Raw genomic sequence first — 18,876 nt, 5'->3', positions numbered from 1 at the left:
GAGGCGTTTGGAAAAATAGGTCCACAAGTTTACAACGAATGCTAAAACACCTGTTGGAAAGCATCTTTTGCCGCGATTTTTGTGTGAGCATATCAGTGAACACCCCTGACCACTCGGTGAGTTTCACGTCTTTGTAAACGAAAGTTTAATGCATTTTAGGTTCCAGTGCACCTACACAGCCACTATAGAGGCGGGAGGTGAAACAACAAACACCCAAAAATTCTCGGGCCAGCATCATATGTCGAAATTTCAGTCAAAACCGTTCTATTTCATCATAAACAATCTGAAAACAGGGCTTTAAGTGTAAAATACCAAACTTGTCCTTTAAAATCAAAGAATAGTAACATACAATTTAAAGGATTACTCCACTTTCATAAAAAAAATCCTGATAAATTATTCACCGCCATGTCATCCAAAATGTTTGTAATTTATTTTAGTGATGCTTACTCTACTACTGTAGATACTTGACCGACTCTGACATCATATAGGATTATATATCATGAGGAAAGTTTTGGAAAGTGTTGTTCTGTGTGCTCATTCTCATGAGTTTTTCATGAGTTCAGGGGGCTCCTGTGCATTTTAATGGCCACTATTGTGGCAGAGCTTCATCTGAGCCCGACATCAGAAACCTGACACTGACGTTCCAGCTGCGAGAGAGAAAGAGAGGAGAACTCCTGCAATCAGCTCTTCCTCCCTAAACACACACACACTCACACACACACACACACACACACACACACACACACACACACACACACACACACACACACACTGCCTCTGCCCACGGCAGCCACACTATCATTACTCTACACAAAAACTGTGTGAGCGTGGGCTTACAGATCAGTACACTGTTTCTTCATGACTGCTGGTGTTCACGTATAAGGAACAGAAGTTTCCTCAGTTCTCAAGCGTGAACAGGAAAAGCCCACATGAAAACGCGTTCCCATCACTGCCACCTCATTAAATTGTCCCCAAACAGTGAGGACTACAGTGTGTGAGACACAGCGATATGTTGTGTTCTGGACTTATCAGGAAGTTTTGCCTTCTATGTACACCGTACTTGCAAAACACAACATCGACCATACGCTAAAAGCTATAATGTACAGTAAACATAGTCATGTATTAAAGGGATTGTTAGGCATTGCATGCAGCAAAACATTCTTTATATGCAGATTACTGCATAGAAACATAGGACAAATGACAATTACATTTTTTGTAAGAAAATGTATTGAGCACCAATATAGTCCTTGGCACGTACAGTAAACCATACATGGAAAGTTTTAGATATTAAACTCATGTTTGTAAGTTTCCAAAAAGTTAAATGTAAAGTTACACATTGTCTTAACTACTTGTGAGTTGAAACAAAGCATCTCTTCAAGTATATTTAAATCACATTTTTAAGGCAGCAGATTAACTTTTGTTTCTACGTTTAACCAGCTTGAAATGTTTTCCAGTGTAGGATCCCCATTCGCTGATGCAACAAATGCATCCGCTACTCTTCCTGGGGTCCACACATAACACATAACTCACATAACAATACACAAGCCTTTTATCCAGTCCTACACCACAAACAGCAAATTCTCATAAAAGACAAATATACATATACCCACTCACATATACACATATACATACAGACACATATACCTCAACATACACATACAATATACTCTATCTACCAATAAAAATATTTTATTTGTTTTTTAAAACTCAATATTTAGAATTTTAGCAATATGACCTGGAAGAACCATAGCTCTATACAACACTGTATGTTGTTTTGAATTTGTTCTAGATTTTGGAATACTATATTTACTAATAACGGCATCCCTCATGAGATATGTATGTACATCAGAGCTCATACGAAGTTGCCCATACAGACAATCTGGAATTTTCATTCAATTAATTTTATTTATAAAGCCAAGAAGTGATACTTTTGATCTCTCATCAACCGGTAACCAGTATAACTTGCTGTGCATTTTTTTAACATTAACCCTCATTGTACAGTAAATAACGTTTTGGTTTCAGTGTTTTCATAGATTGGGTACGTGCCATATAGTGGATAATCACAGTATTGCAGATTAACATAAAAATTAATCAGGAAAACGTTTTTCTTAATTGACAAGATAACTCATCAATGGCGGGGAAAGAGTTAAACGACGGTTGTTATTGATTCTATGTGGAAGTCTACCAGAAGTTACGTTTGTTTCTACGAAAGCCGTTTGTTTATGCTGTTTCTGGTGAAACCATCAATAGGTTAAGTGGGTTAGGTATGGGTTAACGTATGTGGATGCTGCAAATTGATGCACATTGAAGCTATTTGATCAGGTATTAATTATTATTCATTATATAACATAGCTGGTTTGACGTTTGACCAAGCAGCATCCATTTTATGAAAATGAACCATGGCGTATCCATTACAATCCATGATTTTACCATGTTTTGTTTTACAGAACCGTAGTTCACCTATAGCAGGGTTCCCCAAATCTTACCCTGGAGGGCCGGAGCACTGCAGAGTTTAGCTCCAACCCTGATCAAACACACCTGAGCAAGCTAGTGAAGGGCTGAGTCCCAATTCACATACTATCCATCCTAAATAGTATGCGAAACTAGAATTAGTACGTCCCAAATCGTAGTATGTTGAAAGGAGTATCCCAAAGATACCCGGATGGTCTACTATTTCCGGTTAGAATTCGAAGTGCAGATCAATGCACACACTAACGGCTAATATTGCCCACAACCCATTGCGTGCGGGAGGGAGGAGCTTTGTGGTGATGTAAACGTGGCAGCAGCGGAGATGCGCCCTTAGCTTTTAATTCAAATGTTTAACCCTAATTAAAGTTATATTTTATTGTCTCTGAATATCCAGTTGATGTTGTCCCAAAAAAGTACCGTGACTCTAGTACAGTGTCATGCAGGCATCTTTTTTATGTATTTCTTTTTATGTTTCTGTCTTAGATTTATATCTTACTATAAACCCTTATGAAAATAAACACCTTTTACTATACTAACCATAGTTTAACCACACTGACTTATTTGTAGTAATACTGTAGCTGTACAAATGTTAACTTTATTAGTCCAACCAAAGAAACATGGTTACTACACTTTTACTATAGTAAAACCATGGTTCATTTTCATCGGGGTATTTTTGAGTTATATACATAAGTATAAAATTAAGTATAAAATACGTGAAACAATAGTTATACTATAAACTTTAAATATTTTGACTCTAAAATAAGTAGCTTTCATTACACACATTGACATGAACATCAGAACCAGCCGCCTCACAAACGACTTGCGTTTGGTTCTACGACGACGCCCTGCTTCACTCCTCAACTTGGTAGAACACATTGTAAAATGTATTGTGAAAAAAAACGATGAGAAAAAAAGATTATAAAATAAAAAAGCTAAAATTATATTGGACATAAGTTATAAGAATGAATGAAATATTGTTAACAGTCGTGGTGTGCGTAACTAGGCAACCACCTTTTCATTCACGTTGCATGACGTCATCGAAGTATGTCCCAGAACGTGCATACTCTACACACTCAAAAGTATGTACCTTTTCCTCACAAAAAAGTACATACTTTTAGGTTGTAGTATAAGTAGGCGAATTGGGACTAAGCAAAGGTCTTCATGATCACTAGAAAATCACATGTGTGTAAGTTTGATTAGGGTTGGAGCTAAACTGTGCAGTGCTCCGGCCCTCCAGGGTAAGATTTGGGGAACCCTGACCTATAGTATAGTAGCAATGGTTTATTTACAGCAGTGTTTCCCAATCCTGGTCCTCGAGGACCCCCTCCCAGAAAGTTTCAGATGTCTCCTTATTTAACACACCTGATTTAACTCATCGGCTTGTTAGGGAGACATGTTTACCATTTTGGAAGGAGGTTGATAAGTTGAATCAGGTGTTTTAAATAAGGAGACATCTAAAACTTTCTGGGAGGGGTGCCTCGAGGACCAGGATTGGGAAGCACTTATTTAGAGTAATAACAAATGTTAAAGTAGTGGAATTTTGCATATAACTGGTAATTTATTAACTTATGTGCATATTCTTACATTTTTATACGCTTGATCACAATATCTGTAAAAGTGTTCACTTTAGATCTTTTTAGAGAAGTAAAACATCTCAGCGCCTGTATTGGGTGTTTCAGTTGTACAACTGAAAAATAAATTATTATTATTTATACTACGTGTCTGTTGAATGCTGCATTCTGATTGGCTAAGAAATGTTCTATGGGTGTTGATTATTTTTCTGTAAACCGCACACCTAACTTGTCAAATGTCTTAAAAATAGTTTGTTTGTGTTAACCGTGGTATAAGCGGAATAATTGACTCCGGTCCTTTGAATTATTTGAAAATAACGGCGCTTCGCTTCGCATCGTATTGCATTATTTTCTTATAATTCAATGGCCCGTCGTCAATTATTCCTTACTAATTAATTGAATAAAATGTAAATCAGCTTACTCTTGACTTTATTTAAATATGATTCAGAGTAAATTTTCATTAGCAGGCATGATCAAATTAGTATGGATGATGTCATTTCCTCATGATGTAAAAAACTGGTGAAGTGGTTTGTTGAAGCAGTTCATTGAAAAATCTTGTCCAAAAGAACCGGTCGTGGAAAAAATTGGACATATCACTATTTCAAAATAAATGCTAAGCATTTTCAAGTCCTAAAGCAGAATCGCATGGTCCAGCAAATGCGCAGATTGATCTCAGAGTAAACAAAAAGCTGATTGACTTAGATTTACCACATTGCAATTTCTCCCATCAATGAATGGTCCATCTCCTCTACCTCACACTGTCTCTGATAAAACACGGGATCTGAAAATGATCTGCAACCTGAGACATAAATGATGCAAGTTATTGAATAGACATTTGTGTCAAATATAGGTCTGCCCTTACTTAGATCCATTACTATATCGATTGAACATTTTCTTCTACTCCTGGTTAATGTAATCAGGGTGAAGACTATGGTGAAAGTCGCATAGCAACACGAGCCCTCTGACGTACAGTTAGGTCATTCAGACGTACACGAATGCAGGTGTTATGAACTTTATATCATCTCCATGCGCCTGCAGTGCTCTTAACTACTCCCCGTGTGAAGTGCGCAGCCAATACCCAGAGTGCTTTATGTGTAGGGTTTCCATGGTGATCTATATTTAACCACAGAGAAAAAGTATGCAGAGTATGTGAAAAAAGAGAAACACGCGGTATGCCTATTATGCATGCTTTCTTTAGAAATGGTTATATTTGAAGGTCAAATGAAGCACATGCAAATAACAACGAATGCACAAATGCCTAAAAACGCACAACAGTTTTAGTAGCAGAAATAGCCTAAATGTACACAGCCACAAAATCGATCTTTGATTATTTGAAACAACGTTTACCGCCTGACGTCGATCTATATTTGTCTCAAATTTACGTCCTATCATGCAAATCATGTATGTGTCCTGGTTTCACACCCTAATTAATATGATATTCAGTGGTCGCACGAGTCCCCAGAGTCTTGATTTACACTCTTTCACTGAGTAATGAGGTCAGCTCTTACTTTATGCCTCTCGCTTCATTTCACAGGAATGACTTTTCTCATTCTTTCCCTAATTTTGTCTTGATCTTAATGCTGAGTCCTGCATTTCAAGTACCGTTATTACCATATCCATCTAAATCTAGATGAATCTTTCTCAGAGCCCCTTTCATACACATTAAATGTACGGTTTGTGATGAGGCTGTTTAACTCTAAGGGCCCTATCATACACCCGGCGCAGGTGTCTTTTGCTAGTTTCAACCCGGCGCAATGATTATTTTCACGATTAGCGGCACTTTGTTTAAATAGCAAATGCATTTGCGCCCAATTTTGCGCCCATGGCCGTTCCGGTCTGAAAACGCATTGTTGGCGCGTTGCTATTTTGAAGGCAACTAAAAAAGACTACGCCATTGACCAACTAAACCCTGGTCTAAAGTCTAAAGTCAATGGCACAATATTGTTTTTGTTATTTAATGAGTGCGTTAGTAATATGCGCCTATAAACAGGACGACAACGCGGGTTTGTTTATCACACACATGGATGCGCAGCAGCACAAAAACACTTTTCAATATGACAGATTAAAGGATTAAAATGTAAAAGATTATTATTGAGTCTCTTGGATATAAATGAGGACTGATTATGAGACGTTAGAAGACGTAAGAGCTGCTTCACCTGTAGCCTGGTAAGTAAATAAATGCTTTGCTTTAAACAAATGCAACTATTTTTAAATATTTTTTAAATGCTACCTCACGGATTTATTGTATATGATGCCTCTGTACCTGTGGATATGGTGAGATGAGAACCTTTTTTAAGTAAAAATTTTTTTTAAAAACCATGGCGCTGTTCTAGTGCTGAAATGCTTCAGATCTCCGCAATGTTTCTGATTGGTTTATTGCACGTTACACCCCAAACACACCCATTACTCAATAGGAGAATGGGAACAACCCTTTTAGGCTGTGCGCTTGCGTATAAACCATTTTTCCCAACGTCAAATTAGCAAAAGTAGAATCGAACACGGCCATTTAGATGGTGGGCTGTGCGCTTTAGACAATGCACTTAAATCATTAAAATAGGGCCCTAAAACTGCAAAACTACCGCTCCAGGTTTTACAAGGGTGGAGAAGAGGAGCGTTCTTACATTGTTGTATGTGGAATGATACAAATTAAAGCCACTCTATGCATTTTCGCCGTTTTTGTCAAACAGCGACCCCTAGAGTCGCTGGAGAATACTTGCAACTGACGTAATTTCCACCTCTAGTACTCCAAAGATAATGACCAGGGCTGCGTTTCCCGATAACGTTCTCCCTTAGCGCGCTACGAAGACTCTTAAGTTAAACCTTAACTACAGGTTTACCTTTTCTAGGCGCGTTTCCCGAACTGTACCTTAGCGGGTTTCTTAAGGTATACTTTCTTACGTACGACGTTACCAGGTGCTGTCCATGGCGAGGGTGCTGAATAGGTTGATATCAATTGCTCGACAATCAATTGTTCACTTTATGTAATAGGTACTTCGCTGCGTTATGAGAGAGCGGTGTTATTTATTAAAGAAACATTTCAGAAATAGATCAAGTTACATTTATTAGGAATATCTGTTAAAAAATATTTCAAATTGCAAACAACTAAATATAAACATTGTATATTTTATTTTATATCAAACCCGTGCAAAACTCGCAACTTCATGTCCAAAAGTATAATGCATAAACTGCTCCAATGCATCCATTATTCCTTCACTTTAAAGGATAATTTCCCAATAAATGCGTTGCACAGGGGAATAAGGTGGGTCGTGCAAGTCACCTGGCTTGGCATTACACTTAAATAAAAACAAATTGTTGTTCATTAGTTCACGCGTTTATGTGCTTGGACAGTGGATGCGCAAGCGGTTTACAATGCGGGTAATGCTTAATGGACGCATTTCTGGAGCCGCGCCTGTCTGTTTATCTTAAATACTGTATAACAAAAAATATGTGATATATAAATATATATTATGATTGCTTTAGATTTTAGCTTTGATTAGTTTTAATGTTGAAATTTGTTGACCTTATACAAGCAATAATCAAGTGGAGCAGTTTCTTTTGAATGTTTATAAAGAATATGGCATGCAGCTGCCTAACATTAAAAACTTTGATGCAAAGTCGACCTAACATCAATAATAATATTTAGGAAAATCAACAATTATGATTTTGTGATGAATGTGCTCCGTGGCATGCGATTTTACTTGATTTGTTTTATTGCAGCTAAAATAGCCGGTAAACTAAAGATTTAACGGATCTGAAATGCACTAAGTAAGATTCGCTGTATAGCTACCTGCCATAGTTTCACCAACTCCTTCACCCAAAATGTTTTTTTAATAGTTTCTTTAGCCTGTAATAATAGTTTAAAGCTGATGTTCCTTTGGAAAAAATATTAAAAATCGTACAACCATCAGTGTAATAATGTCTAATTATGTGAATGTTTTATTCTTTAAATAAAAAATGCCTAATTTAACACGGAGTGTACTTCAACTTTTTTTTATAGATATTTAGTTATAGACTGCAATATACACAAGCTTTTATCACAGTCATGGCCCCTAGCGGAGTCAAGTGGGATAAGGTAAAGCTAAGAGTGCTCCAGACCAACCTTCCGAACGAACGACTTATAGAAGAGATACGTAACTAAGAACGTTTCGGGAAACACGTATTAACGATAAGGTACAGCTTAAGGTACAACTTAAGAACGACGTAGAGCTAAGAAGGTTTCGGGGAACGCAGCCCAGGTAATGTTTCACAATTTCATACAAATATTAGGCTACTGCATAGTCTACTAAACTACAGATGATGGTAATAGGATAATAAGAAGTTTATTCCAAGTGTAGAGTGCATATAATAATAAAGTACCGCGTTTGCTGGCTTATAACGTTTTTACATGATTGCAGCTAAATCACAAGTAAACAGTCTATAGTCTATGTCTACTGTATCATTTCATTTGTGTTCTTTTATTGTAATGTAAACATTACAGAATGCCATGACAAAGTTAATTTTGTACGTTGCATTATTTCATAACATTGGTCGTTATAATGTCACTATACATGATTATTGCTATTTATCATAATAGTTTGCAAATGTGCATGTTTACACTATTTACAACCTCTAGGCTTATTTATGTCCTGATAATTATGTGAGATATTGACAACTGTTGTCATGATAATCGCATGACATACTACAAGCAAGCGCAACAACCTACAACATAGACTGCAAACAAGTTTACAAATAAGAGATTTACTTACTAGTCCATCAACAAGATCGCCAGATCAGCATCCCATCCAGTGCTGTCTTTTAGCTCACGCCAACGAGTAAAAACCTGACCGAGTGGGACTCTTGTCTGGTTCCAAACACGGTCAGATTCTCTTTTCCTTTTCCTACTCTCTTCCGAACGCGCTTTCTTAACTTTTAAATCTTTAGCCTCACGTCTCAAATTCGCGCGTGCAGTTGTTGTTATAGGCTTGATCGACTTCATGCAGCGCTGCAAGAACCGACAGCCGGATGACATCAAAGTGCCGTCTCGGATCATTCTTGCGGTACTTTGACGTCATCCGGTGGTCAGTTCTTGCAGCGCCACACGAAGTCGAACAAGCCTAATGTGTGTGACGTCGTTGCCGTAAAGCAAGTCGTGATTCTCGCGAGATTTGTCAGGGGCGGTTCTCTCAAGCTTGCATTGCTGGTTTTGCTAGCGGCGTCCTCCCTGAGCTTCAACAAGAGGATGATTCGCCCTACTATGACTTTGTTTACTACCGAAATAACTTTGAAGCTGTTATATTAAAGTAAAATAACTGCATAGTGTGTCTTTAATAACTTTGTGTCAGTTTATTGTTTAAAATGCTCCGCAAGTCTGCATTTCACATATAACATATTGGATGACATGGGGGTGAGTAAATGATCGAGATTTTTTATAAAAGTCAAGTATTCCTTTAATGCAGTGATCTACACACATGTAGTGGCTCTGCTAGGTCATCAACAAAAAGTTGTAGGCAACTAACTCCTACTTAGTTTTTTACAATTACCAACTGTAATCTGCTAAAATTACCACTTAAACCACTTAACTGGCTTAGCATCGTTTATTTGCAGATGATACTTTTTGGTGATCCAAACGCAGGTAGTCAGCAGCACTAAATAATTAATACAGTATAAGCGTTATGTTCTGTGATCAAATCACTCAACATTCAGTCAGAATGTGACTGCATTTTTGTGTGAAAGCTAATAAGTGCAGTTGTGTTTTGGACATCATCAAAGCGCCATAAATCCAGTTTAGCACATAATCTTGCAGCAACTGTTGTAATGGGTGATTGAACAACTAATGCTCATTATCAAGATGGCAAAACCCTAGCTGCCTTCCTGATGCAGTGTAGCGCTTATCCTGGCAATTTTTAGGACATGATGATGTAATAATGCATAAAGCCACAGTTACCCAGCAGCAGGATACAGTATACACTGCTTAATGAGCCTTAAAATGCATTCATCTGAAAACGTTGCACCATTTTCATAATAATTCATTATTGACATTAAATTGGCATTTTTGCCGGTATGAAAAATCTCAATTTTAAGGGGGATGATTGGATCAAAGGGGATGGGCTTGATAATATCAGCTCAAGATAATATACATGATTTGTTACATATTGGTGTAACAGAAATTGGTCAAACAGGAATATAAAACGTACATCTGTAAGGTAAAAAAGCCCTAGTATTAAATAAATTAAATAACAGAATAAAATGATTAACCGTCAGTAGAATAAACCTAGTTACTGTACAATAATAATCCAACAGTCCAATCACAAATGTATTTTTAGAAGGTATGTAAAGGTTACATTACAGCAGTGGTTCTCAAACTTTTCGGCATGCATGCCCCCCCAAAGAAAATTAATGTCAAATAATAATCTCAAACTAAGAAACATATATATTAAATGATACACTGTATGTTCTGTTGGTTAGCAGCCTTATTTTTCTAAGTTTGATTACACAGAATTTATTATAAATGTATGTATCTTATAAAACTGGGGCCCCTCTGGCACCATCTTATGCACCCCAGTTTGAGAACTGCTTTTCAGTCATCTAAGGACAACTCTACTTTGATGTTGTATATCAAAGCGTACATCACTACTGTAACATCTGAATATTTTTCAGATGCTCGCAGGCTAAAGCTAATATTAGTTTTGCATTTTGTAAAGTCATTTCAGTTGATCTGTGTGCCCTGAAACTTGATCTTTCTGTCGCTACTATAGCATAATACTTTACCAGTTGATCTCCAGTAACCCGTTCTATCACCCAGACACACACACATTAACCTAAACCCAGATCCAGCAAGGACTGCACTGCATAATACAACATATGCCACTGAACACACATGCAGCTGCAAAAATAGACATGAAGGTCCAAAGGGCAAGCGGGACAGTGACAAAATAAAACTACATCAGCGAGCGACTGGTCTCTGGTTAATGGTGTACGGCAGACATCAGGTCGGCTCCAGCTAACAGAATGACGAATGGGGAGAAGAACAAGGTGTGATTCACTGACCGGAATGGAGAGTCAGCTGTCACACCTTCCTACTGCCGGTGTCATTAGCCCTTATCACACAGACACTATGGAAAATACACGGAAAAGGCATCCGGGATTTGTCCGGGATCATTTGATTTTTGGTTCATTCACACTGCCAATGATTTTCTGGAATCTGTGCGTGCATTCACACACATGCCACAAAGATCCCGTAAAGATACGTGACACGTTTAAAGTCCTGCAATTGGTAGGTGTTTTCTCAGGAGCATGTGAAGTTTGCTTATTATTCTTGATTTCTCCATCGAGAAACCATGCACGTGCATTTTGTTTTTATGATACGATTAAAAAGGAGTGCCTGACACACTATTCTACACTGCAAAACTGACGTTAATATTTTTATATAGTCTTGTTTTTAGTACAAATATTTAAAAATTCTTAAATCAAGATGCATTTTTATCAGCAAAAAGACCTAAGAAAGGTCTAGGTTTTAGACAAAAAGTATCAAATTTAAGTGAATTTGTGCATAATTTGTAAAATAGTTTACCTGTATAAGAACTGCTCATACCGTTGGAAAATTCATAGTATTTTTGTCTTGTTTTCAGTTAAAATATCTAAAAATTCTTAAATTAAGATGCTTTTTTTTGATGAGCAAAACGACCCAATAAACTAAGTCTAGTTTTTGGACCAAAAATATCAAATTTAAGTGATTTTGTGCATAAAACAAGCAGATACAAAAAATACAAATACAAAAAATACAAATTCAAAAAATCTGGAAAATTTTTCTTAAACACTAAATACATTTTTTTTTTTTATTAGCTTACACCATTGGCAGATTTGTTTTATGCACAAAATCACTTAAATTTTATATTTTTGGTCTAAAATCTAGACTTATTTTATTGGGTTGTTTTGCTCATCAAGATAAAGCTTCTTAATTTAAGAATTTTTAGATGTTTTTACTGAAAACAAGACAAAAATACTAAGAATTTTTTTTCTTGAAAATCATTTTTTGCAGTATTCCTTGGCTTTTATTTCATGCATTTATGATGTTTTTACATTTTTGATGTTTTTACTGTATGTGTCTTATTTGTTTATGACATTTATAATCACTTTGGTCAACCATGGTTGTTTTTTAAACGCGCTATATAAATACATTAAGCTGAACTGAACATAAAACAAGCGAGCAAATCTGCCAATGGGGTAAACCAAAAATCTTGCATTTTTTTTCTTAAAAACTACACAAGTTTGCAACCTAGTTAAACAGTTACAGATTGCATTGAATGAGCAACTCATTGAAAGGCAAAATATCATGTTTCAATGATTTTTACCGTTGCATACTTTTCTTCACAAAAGACTGACATCACCCTTCAAGGGCATAAATTCAAGAGCATCTTTCCCTTGGAAGAGGAATAAATGGGCCCGCACTTATTTATAATCTGTCCTCAGAGGAAATGCTTTCTCCTTTTAAGAATGGCTGCCGGAATGAGGGCAGCAGTTCTGTCCTTATTAGAGGAGATTGTACGGCTTCTGAGCAATTCCTGGTGGGACCGCTGATTAAATAGGATATATCAGAGGGGAACGAGAACACGGACTGGCGGACTACATTAGCGTGCTGATGAAGGGTACGGAAAGAGAGTGAAGTCTAGTTAGGATGGGACAGTGCTTAACTAACCGTGTGAAACACGTCTTCAACACAATGTCAAACCGTCGGCTGGGCTCGGTCAGGTGAAATGGTGGCACGGATATGGGCGGTCGGCGGGTATCGCTGATGCTGAATGTGTGAGCTGAGGTCGTGTTGTGTTTGCCGCTTGGCTCGGCGATGTTTTGCCAGCTCATTTTGACCTTCATAGCCTCTTACACTTTAAACACGGCATCGGGTTACATTTGAGTGCTTCACCCGGAGTAATACTGTATTGCTCAGAGGTTGATCTTTAAAGCTCGGGAGACCCCGTGGAGGGCTTAGTTGTTTCATTTAAGCATCAACTTTGTTTCGGATGTTTCACCTAAATTCCTATTGAATTATTTAAACGTGAGGCACTGTTGTAATAAAATAAGAGTAAAGGTCATCCATAATAATGGTCACAGTATTGATCAGATTATTTGGTCTTATAAGTACAGTAATAAAATATTAGACTTTTGGTATCTGAGCACATCTCTTCTGAAACTTTAGAGGAGATGTGGTATTGCTAAGCTTTCTAAAATCTAGAAATCAGTACACCACAGTGTAATTTTTTCATTTTATATAGGAGAAACAACTATGAATAAGATCTAATTCATCTGATTTCCTCTAGTCGCTTTCGTAATACACAGACGTTCTGTTTCTTTCTTTTTATTATATAAGCTAATTTCAGCATTTGGTCCGCAATCGCTAATTGCTATGAAACAGAAGGTTAAAAGTCTCACATCTGTGCCTTTAATACACTTCGAAAGATATTTTAACCCTCATTTCATTATGAATTAGTCAGGAGACATATCAGGATGTGCGAAACGTGAGCGGCGAGATTAGCGAGACAAGCTAAGTGTTGGTTACTTTTGAACAGGCTAATTTGGGTAAGGATGTGCACTGCGTTGAAGTAAGATCGGCTATCAGACCGAAATAGAAATGAGAACACAGGCTGGTATGGGGGAGGACTGTGGCGGTAAGGGAACAGATACTTCTGGTGCTAGGACACCATTAGCGTACAATAGATGTTTAACATTCTCATAGTCCGCATCTACTGCAGATTGTTTGCTGTTGTCGCAGTTACAACAGAAATGTCTTTCCCTCAATGTGAACGCATTGTCATCAATTCATCCTCATTGTATATTGACTTCTTACTGTCCTTCATATATGTGTGACTGCTCCTTATTTCAATTTTGCTACCTGTGCATTGAGCTACAGTCTTTCAGCAGAATTATATGAAGCGAGTTGACTTAAGGGAGATGCTTTCTGTATTTTGGGAGGTCGCCAAGCTCCTCAATATCTCCCATCTGCCAGGAACTGTCTCTGTGAGAGCGGCCAACACCCACAACTTGAGAAAAGTGAGCGCTCTAGAAGCTCAATGATATTCACAGAAAGTACACTAGCACTGAGGATCCAAGAAACTCGTGTCTCCTCACAGACTAATCTGTTTAGTAGTCAACCATTAACCCCGATGTAGCACTGACTTTAGCATAAGTGACGGTTTATGTGAGGGTAAGTGTGGATTAAAGGCAGATGTATTGATTGAAACAGGTTTCTGAAAAAAAATGGGGATCTAGTTGGTTAAAGCTGATTCATTTCAGTCATTAGCTGATCTAACCTGATCTGATTGGGTAAACTAATACATTTGGCTTCACACCAGTGGCGGCTGCTGACTTCTTTTTTTGAAGCACACGATGCGCGTAGCTTGTCATGTGTGTGGTTCGTCATTTCAAAATATGTGTTCTGCACTTTGAGAGATGGTGTGTGCATCACATGTCATGCCAAAATAAGTGCCTGCTGCCTTGAACTTGAACTTGAAAAGAGACGCTCGCGTTTCTCATGCGTAATCAGAGTTTACTATTAAAGGGAGTTTTTTGCATGTATTTATGGAACGTGAGTGTGTGCAGCAGGCACTTATTTTGACAAAACACGTGATGCACACAGGATCTCTCAACACGCAGGAAACATATTTCGGAAAAGGGAACCACACACGTCACAATCCGAACACTTATTTTGAATTAGCGCATCCTCGCAAGAGCAGTCACGAGCCGCCACTGCTTCACACCCAACAATTTTGTGTTTAAAATACATCTTATAGTCGTCCAAACAAAGCCCATGGCTAAAACAAGGCAAAATGTGTGATGTCGGTGCCTAACTTTATCCCTAAAATATATATATTTTTAAAAGAACAGATAAATGACAACAAACATCTTGTTATCTCTGTTGAGTTCACGTGCATAATGGAATATCAGATATCTCACAAGTTATTTTGACAAAAACTACACCAAATTCAAGTTTATTTTGGCTAGAAATGCAGCCGGACTGAATTGGGTTGATATAAAGGGATACTGCAGCCAAATATCAAAATAATATACCCCATGATTTACTCGCCCTCAAGCAATCTGAGATACATATATGTCCATCATCTTTCAGACGAGCACATTTGGAGATATTTTAGTAAATGTCCTTGCTCTTCCAAGCTTTAAAATGGGATTAAACAGGAATCAGGGGACAACTTCTGACTTTAAACCAAACATAAAAGCACATTCACCCTTCACAGAAGTAATTCACACAGCTCCAGTGGGTTAATAAAGGTCTTCTGTGGATAATTAATGTGATTGGCTAAGAAAAATATCCATATTTCAAACTTTATAAACTGTGATAACTAGCTTCTGGTAATGTCGTCTCACAGGAGATAGTTATTATAGTTTCTAAAGTTTAAAGGTCCCGTTCTTTCTGTGTTTTTGCAGCTTTGATTGTGTTTACACAGCACAATATAAAATGTTTTATTTTTCACGTGTAAAAACACGGTATTTTTCACACAATTTCCTTATCTGTACAGTATATTGCTGTTTTCATTGTCCTCAAAATGGGCTGATGTCTTCCTTGTTCTATGAAGTCCCTCCTTCAGGAATACGTATCGAGTTCTGATTGTGTAGTTGGTTTAGTGTAGGGCTGTGACGATACATCGTGTTCCCCATTAAAAAGACCTGCCTAAAACCGATTCTGAATCGCAAGGCTCCGATTCTGTGTTTCATGCGCAGCTTGTGCGTGTACTACGGCTCTGTGATTAGTAGGAAGTCCTTATCAATCAAAAATCACTATGAGTTTGAGTCGATTATAATGTGAATTTAAAAAAGCAACACTCGTCAAACACAATCATTCAAAATACTCTTTATTATCATGAAAATACCTGAAACAATTTGAAGAACAGCGATATAAATATTCCTTTAGACATTTCTTGGAATAGCGTTTGTAATGCTACTTCTTCTGTGGCACAATTAGCGTTTCTACACGAGAGCGCCCCCTGGCTTTTGAATGTGGCGGCATTTCACCATAATTCATTCAAATTCATTCATTGAGAAAACACGCATTTGCACGATTAATCGTTACAGCCCTAGTTTAGTGTGTTGTGATTCGATAGCAGCTTAGCTTGCCTTTAGCTTATCTGGCGTCATTAAAGCAGGAAGTAGAGGGCTGTAGTCCAAATCGGACTTTAAAATATGTATACTTTTCATACAGTATTGCATCGATTACCCGCAAAAGACCTTTAGTAACCGCTTGGAGCCGTGAAGGATGGATGCACTCTTTTGGGCTTCAAAGATCTTTATTAACCCACTGGAGCTGTGTGAATTACTTCTGTGAAGGGTGAATGTGCTTTTATGTTTGGTTTAAAGTCGGAAGTTGTTCCCTGATACTTGTTTTCACCCATTGTAAGCCTGGAAAAGCAAGGACATTTACTAAAATAACTCCAAATGTGTTTGTCCGAAATATGTGGACATACAGTATGTATCTGGGATTGCTTGAGGGAGAGTACATTTTGATATATTTGATAATAGTCCCTTTCACACATACAGGTCCATATCATACACCCGGTGCAATGCAGCGCAATTGCATTCACTCTCAGCGCCGCGCCGTTCTAAAAAAATCGAAGACATTGTTTTCTATGAGTGTATGCACACCGGTGCCGACAGGTGGCGTCTGTCCGTGGCGACCAGCTTTGACGCAGGAAGTTGCTCTAATCTCTGTCGTGCCAGAGAGCACCACTCACATATTTTAACATTAAATAACATCATATTTGTCCCAAATCATTAACGATTAACATTGGCTGCTAACGTATATTTTGCATTTTGAAGAAGACGCTATTTGAATAAGCTCACAATTTTTTTCGTTCACATCTGGTTACGATACCTTAGAGTCGTCCTAGACGTGACTTGACGCGACGCTGAGCTTTGCGTCCTGTGTGCAACCCCCTTTATGTGTAAAAATTACTGCTGTTCAAGATGCCGGTGCTCTCAGGTTCGTTTATAGTCACCTAATGCAACGAGCAACTACGCGACTGTCAGCTTTTGGCACAGAAGTGAAAACAACAAAATACAGATCATGGATGTGAAGTCATAACCCGCCATTGATTACAAACACAATACAGTTTAGAGATAACTTCCGCTTTCTTACCGAATTTACCGGTAAGTGTGAATGATATCTTACTAGTAAAAAGACAAAGCGTCACTGTGTGTGTGAACAGCACATTTTTGTATTTACTGGTAGTCATTCTGGTAAATTCATGGTAATTTACAAATATTACTGTGTGAAAGAGGCTAGTGAAATAACAGCTGGGATGTTGGAAGGTCATCATGATTGGGGCCTAAACTAGCAGAACACGTTAAGTTAACATGACCTGGGCCGGGTTTCCCAAAAGCATCGTAAGCTAAGTTGATCGTAAAAACGATCGTACGAATCATCTTAGAATTACGGGCTGTTTCCCAAAAGCTTCGTAACTTAAGTTGCACTTGAAAATCATCGTAGATCTACGAGTGCTCTGGAGTAATCGTTCATTCATAAGTGCATCGTAAGACAACAGAGTTACAAGGTCACCTGCAGGACAACCAGCAAATTGCACTCCTGCAATGACGATAATGTAATAATGTTTTAAATGTTTATTTATTTATTGGGTTCTTCTTTGTTTATTTTATATTAAACATATAATATAATATATTTAAAATTCAAATGAGAAATCAAATTTAAATGACTAAACATAAATTAATAAAGAAGAAAAAACATATTTTGTACGGTTGTAAAAGTAAGTTGGTAAAAGTTTTTTGTATTTTGGTAAAAGTTGGTATAGCAAATTGATAAATGGTTCATACCGATTGCTGCTATAATTCATCTAAACATTGTTTTGAAGGGAAATGGCATCTAATTAAAGAAACCAAATAAATATTTACGGTACAATGCAATAATCCATAATAATAAATAAACATAGATAATAAAAACAAATAATAATCATAATCTAAACTATAATAGAAACGCAGAAGGCATTTCGCAGTGGGACGAGTCCTAACTAAATACGGAAAATAATATTTAATAAATTATTAAAACATTTAAAAAGTCATTGAACAATAATGAAAATATATTATTAAAAATATTAGTGCACATCGGCTGAAGATCATTAGCCTAAACAAGCTTCTGCTACAAATTCAAGTCATTCTATTGGTGACATTTCAGCACTTGACAAATGGATAGCGACTCGTCAGTAGCACTTAAAACCTAGCTTGCGAATGATCGTTTTACGTGCATCTTTGGGAAACGCACGTAAATGAACAACGAATGTTCGTTAAGTAGCTTGTAGAAAGCGCTCTTAAGTGCTAAGTTCAATCTTTATCGGGAAACCCAGCCCTGGTTTATATAGCAGCACGTTACTATGATACTGGTGGATTCTTACTCTTTTGTTATACTCAACTAGTTGTTATTGAACTGTTTGACTTGGTTGTGTAGTAAATGTTAGCCAAGTTCTCTTTGGAGGTTTTCTTGTTGTTGAAGGTCAAGAAATCAGATCAAGGTGAAAAACAGAAAGGACTCAACAACATCTTCCTCTTTTTTATTGTAAGGATTTCCTATAGTCTAACGTTCAGACTGTACATTGTGTTGCTCACGGAAATACACTGCAAAAAATGACTTTCTTACTTGGTATTCTTGTCTTTTTTTAGTACAAATATCCAAAAATTCTTAAGATGTATTTTCTTGATGAGCAAAATGACCTCAGAAAATAAGTCTAGTTTTAAGACGACAAAAAAATAACATTGAAGTGGATTTGTGCTTAAAACAAGCAAAAATATCTGCCAATGGAGTAAGAGTTTTTTCTTGAATTCAGTGTTTAAGAAAAAGTCAACT

The 18,876-nt window shown here is 37.3% G+C and overlaps 1 protein-coding gene across 12 annotated transcripts in view; it reads right to left on the bottom strand.

Annotated features, from left to right (window-relative positions):
* Nucleotides 1-18,876, bottom strand: part of atp2b2 (ATPase plasma membrane Ca2+ transporting 2) — a 204,354-nt gene that overhangs the window by 72,050 nt on the left and 113,428 nt on the right. The gene's annotated exons all lie outside the window — the stretch shown is intronic.

The sequence above is a fragment of the Misgurnus anguillicaudatus genome, chromosome 14, assembly GCF_027580225.2.
Source record: "Misgurnus anguillicaudatus chromosome 14, ASM2758022v2, whole genome shotgun sequence".
In the NCBI taxonomy this organism is placed as follows: Eukaryota; Metazoa; Chordata; class Actinopteri; order Cypriniformes; family Cobitidae; genus Misgurnus; species Misgurnus anguillicaudatus.
This window is presented reverse-complemented; position numbering and strand designations above follow the sequence as displayed.